General features: G+C 47.8%; 1 pseudogene; it reads right to left on the reverse strand.

Annotated features, from left to right (window-relative positions):
• Window positions 1-350: 350 nt before the first annotated feature.
• On the reverse strand, window positions 351-3464 carry LOC118575280 (annotated as a pseudogene).
• Between the last annotated feature and the right edge of the window lie 2153 nt (window positions 3465-5617).

Consider the following 5617-nt stretch of genomic DNA (forward strand, 5'->3'; position numbering starts at 1 on the left):
CCAGAACTCCCACTCTACCTTTTTCCCATTTTCTGCTCCCCGTTTTCCCTCCTTCTCATGGCTTGTTCCTGTGCAGCCCTCCCTGTTCACACTCTCCATGTTTCAGCCCCACTCCCCACCCCACTCTCTAAGGTCACGCTGGCCTCTTCTTTTAGACTCCAGTTTCTGTCTTCTTGAGGCACTGGCTGTACTGCATTGACCTTGCTGTTGTTCGGACAAAGAAATACAAACTCCTCTACACTCAGATCCACAGACTTAACATCACACTATTTCCCTTGTGACAGTATGACTCCCCATCCCCACCCCTGTACATGAGATTTCCCCTGAACTCTTGGCTGCTGACGAAAGGGTCACTGAGGCAGGTCTGACTGCAGAGCCTTGTGGATCTGCTCAAATTCCTGCAACTTCTCCTCTAGCTTCTGAGCCAGGTCCTGCAGCGGCTCTAGCTGACTCTGTTGTTGCCCCATTGTACAAATCCATTGAGTCAGTCACAAGGTGATACACATCCAATCCAAGCATGACACCGGCAAAGCCTACGCTCGCCAACTCTGACCCTTGTGGGGGCAGAGCCAAAAGCGAAAACTGCCTCGGGCCATCTTGAAGGCCCGTAACTGATGCCTGATGAAATTTGCCGACTTTGGCTACAGCCCTACCCGAAGTGTAAAGTTTGACACTGATCTTAGGTATGATCCCTATTCATATCACATAGTGTGTCCATGCTGGCTTTAACCAGCTGGTCAGCTTCAGCCTCATCTGACACTCTGTGTGATTCTTCCACAATGGTGGTGGTGGCACTAGTTATAGCTGCTGCTGCTCCCAACCCCAACGTAGTTGCTGTGAGCATCAGACTGCTCCCCCCTGTAAAGGGTGCCAGAACTAAACCAAGGATGCTCAGAACTCCAGAGGCAGTGCTGGTGGAGCCTGCCACCACATTGGAGATGGTGCAGTCCTTGTGCACCTGGTCAATATGGTCAGCCAGTTCTCGGAGCTTCCTGATGTGTCCTTCAAGTTTGCTTTTCAACTCAGGAAATTGTTGCAAAAACCTCTTTTTCTGCAGCTCCCTTTGAGTTTCATCATCTCCATCTGTGGGCTCCTGTGGCTAGTCGCTCACTCAGCGCCATCACGCAGTGCATCTTCCTGCTCACTGTGACAGAAGAGGTCAAGTGCATGAGGAAAATAGTTATTTCTGAAAGCTAACATCTTACTCAAACTTCACTTTCATACTACAGTCCCCGTGGGAATAACTATACAGAGACCCATGATTTCACTCCAACCATGAGCATTTGGGTACATCATAGATACCCAAGGTCCTTAGTCCATAGGGTCAGTGTGTACAGTAGCGTCATGACACTGCAGTGAGAGGCACTTGATGAAAATGCCTTCAACCAAGGAAACAGCGTCATTCCCAGGAAACCCTGTAGATGATCTGTTCCCGGGAATTTCCTACAAAAATGCTCATCCTTAAAAGATGTGAGGTGTGGTGGGAACTTTGGTGCCATTTCTGACTTCCAGAGGTGCTGAAAGCCAACGGCATTGACCTTAGAAAGGTTCCCATGAGGCCCATATCACTGGAGAGTGACCTATTGTTGAACTCTCTCAGATCTGTGTGGTGGAGGTTTTCATTGGCTTATTTTAATTCTCTTTGCTCCATGGTCAACTGTAACTATGTGATGACAATCTTATATGTGGCTTTTAGGATTGTTCTTGAACACTGTCAGTCCTGTGATTGGTTTGGAATAGTCCTTCATTAACAGTTTTGTGTCTTAAGGGAAAGGAGGGCTCACTGGGACACTCTCCTCAGACTCTGCTATGAGGTTATCTCTGAGAATTTAATAATAAAACAAAACAAACAAAACAAAAAAGAAAACCCCTCAAAGCCACAAGGGACCTCCAGGTAATTTACCTGCTGTCTGCTCTCTGCAGATGCCCAAAGCCCTTTACCTCCCTAGCTGCAGCTCACAAGGTCAGTGCATGCCCAGGTGACTGAGACAGGTCAGCTGCTACTGGTCCTGACTCCACACTAACTCCCACCCCTCACTCATTCCTGACCTGGCAGGTCAAGTTCAGAATCCTGCAGACAGAGGGCACCAGGCTAATAGATATCATCGCTGGTGACATTGTCATATTTGAACCCAACAAGGTCATGTGCAAAGATGCAAGAGGCCTGGAGACAGCCTGTGGTCACCACAGAAGGTCGGAAAATGCCCTGATTTTGGACAAGGCAATAGGGGAAGGATTTTCTTCTGGGATTGGGACATGGGGTCACCTCAAGACTCTCTAGTTATTTGGACCATCCTCCAGCCACACTGACATGGGAAGCAGTCTCTGGCCACACGTCCTTGCTACTATACAGGGAGTTCTGTGTAGAAGAGAAGAGAACCCAAAAGCCGCTGGAGAACTCTGTAGCACACATATGTGTGAAGGGCATACCCGAGCACAGCCCTGCACACACATGAAACATGACACTGAAGCACGTGGGATAACTGTCCCTTCTCCCTCTTACATGCTTTCTCTAGGTCCCTCACCATCCTCTTCTTGTGCCTTCAGTTCCTCCCTCTCCCTCCAGCCCTGCTGTCCTCTCCCTCTACCTACACCTCCTCTCTAGGGTCACTCACAGTCCCTTCTGAACCCTGGCTGTGACCCTGGCCCTGGTCTCTGGGCTCTGGGAAGAGTGCTGGCACTTGGTTTTCCATCCCTGACCTGTTGCTCACCCCAGGCTGTCATCACCACATCCTTTCACACTGAATTCCCATTCCTACTGAACATACTGTGGCTCCAGATCTCAGTAAGGACAGTCAGGGTCAACCCAGCTCCCCAGAAGGACCCTGCTGTTGTTCCAGCTCCTCGGATGGGAGGAAACTGACTGAGACAGACCTGGGGACATGCTGATCATGTCTACACTTTTCTGACCTGAACACAAATAAGTTCTTGAGTCCTCAGTCCTACAGGACACCGTTGGCCCTGGTCTCTTCAAGGATAGCTCTTAGTGATAACTTTTAGCAGTACCCACTATGTACTGGCCACATGCTGAGAACTCCACATACATTATCTTATTTTCTCACACTACAGTTTCATGATAGTGAAACTCAGGAAATGTTAGCTATCACACCAAGGTCACATAACTACTTAATGGTGGAAATGGTCCTGGCACCTTGAGTGACATCTTTAATCAACCAGTGGTGCAATCACATGGTGGAAACACTCCTCCCAGATGGTTGAAAAGGAGGGTCTATAACTCCCCCACCCTCTAAGACTGCCTAGAGTGGGTAGGCCTGCCCAGGAAAACCCTCATCTTTTATGGTCTGGTAGGCAGTGATGGGTGCATTGTGCAGGTTACCTTGACAACCCTGCTGCCTCCACAAATGCCTCCCAGGCTCCATCTTCAGTTATCAGGCCCTTCAGATCCTCTCTGCAGAGTGTGTCCGTGAGATAATCAGTGAGTTCTTCAGCAATGTGTCCTGCCACTATTTACCAAGAGAAAGAATGAGGTTAGAATACAGTGCGGACGAGATTAAATGGCAAATAGTAGGAAGTGGCAAGATGTCATGTTCCCGAGCATTTGTCCACAGGTCCTAATGAAGTCTCCAGGTTAGAGGTTCAGTTATGTCCCCCAAATTCATATGTAAAGGCTCTAAGACTCAGCAATTGTATTTGAAGACAGAAAATTTAAGGAAATAAAGTAATGAAGACCAAATGATGCCATGAATATAGGGTGCTACTTAGTGGGACTGGGGTCCTTCTGACAATGAGATACCAGAGGTGCATTCCCTGTCATCCATCCATCATTTCAGTATCTGTCATATGTATACATGTGTCTCTGTGTCCCACTCCCCTTCCATCTATTTTCTACTATGACCCTTCTCCACACATACAGAGGAGACACCATGTGCAGACTTAGTGATCCTGCTCTCTCCACACAGAGGGAAGAGCTGCTTATGGGAACCAAATTGTTGTATGTTCATCATGGACATGGGCTTCCATTACTGAGGGAAATCACAGGCCTTTGGCTGAAGTCCCTGTTCCATGTCAAACACTGTGGTGACAGTGCCTTCAAATGTGACTTTCAGGCCACTAGTGGGTTCTCCATTAGCTCATTGTGTCAATAGTAGAGTTGTTTTAAAAGACAGAATTCTGGTCTGTATATTGAACACGGGAAGGACTCAGGCTCTCTGACACCATGGAGAAATCAGCAGTGACCACTGGACTCTTGCATATTTCATGACTCCACAGCCAGTGCCCACAGACAGCACTGCCAGCTTGGGATGGACCCTTGTCACTGTCAACCACACCAACAGCAGCTTTGCACATTGAAGCAATGGCTCTCCAGGAGCAAGAAAGCTCTGGACTTCCTCCTTTCACAAGCAGGAGCTTAGCTGGCTGGGTCCTTGCCCCTCGTGCCTCCCCCCTGTCCCACTGCAGAGAGGCCCTCCCCTCAGAGCCTCTTATGTCTTTGACGAATTTTTCTTTTCTTTTTCTCCTTCTTCTTCTTCTTCTTCTTCTTCTCCTCCTCCTCCTCCTCCTCCTCCTTCTTCTTCTTCTTCTTCTTCTTCTTTTGTTCCAAGACATGGTTTCTCCATGTAGTTTTGGTGCCTGTACTGGATCTCACTCTGTAGACCAGGCTGGCCTTGAACTCACCGAGATTTGGCTGCCTCTGCCTCCCAAGTGCTGGGATTAAAGGCATGCACCACCACCACTACCCCGCTGTCCCACTTCCTTTTCTTCATTCTAGACCAGTATAAGGGTCATCATTAACAACCATCCACAGATTCAATGTTTTGCTGTCTTGATCATTTCCCAAACAAAGAAATTACTCCATTGCCTTTTAGTTTAGCCCTATGTAAATCCTCAGAATATGGACAGAAAAAAAGACACATTCTTTGTCAAAATATCAAAGGAATGACTCTGACTCTAGCCCAATTGTCAATAAAGCCCTTGCTTCCCTGTGAAACCGCATGAGTCAACTCTCTCCCCTTCTGCATTGTGCTCAGCAGGACTGCCTTCCAGGATCCTGTGACACTGACCCATGAGACTGTGTGTGTGTGTGTGTGTGTGTGTGTGTGTGTGTGTGTGTGTGTGTGAGAGAGAGAGAGAGAGAGAGAGAGAGAGAGAGAGAGAGAGAGAGAGAGAGGAGTGTACTCAGTTTCTTCACAGATGGCTAGTCTTCTGTTCCCAAGATAAATGCCATGACAGGAGGACATTAATGAAGATTTATTTTGGCTTCCAGCACCACTAGGATAGATGTCCAGGAAAGGGACAGAAGCAGGTGCTGGAAGGTGAGAGATCATATCTCAACTGCAACTAAGAGCCATAGAATGTACTGGAAAGGGCAAGACCATGGACTCTATTTTATTTTGCCCTATTTTATTATATTTTATTCTTGAGACAAAGTCACACTGTGTAGCCCTGGCTGGCCTTGAACTCACTGTGTAGACCAGGATGGCTTCAAACTCACAGAGATTTACCTACTTCAGCTTTCCAAGTGCTGGGATTAAGACATGTACATCACGCCCAGCAGAGCTATAAACTCTAAAAGCCCACCACAGGTTTGGACTTCCCTCCAGTAAGACGACATGTTGTAACACTTCCTTACCCCCCCCCCAAATGGCAACACTAACTG

The sequence above is a fragment of the Onychomys torridus genome, unplaced genomic scaffold (assembly GCF_903995425.1).
Source record: "Onychomys torridus unplaced genomic scaffold, mOncTor1.1, whole genome shotgun sequence".
Classification (NCBI taxonomy): Eukaryota; Metazoa; Chordata; class Mammalia; order Rodentia; family Cricetidae; genus Onychomys; species Onychomys torridus.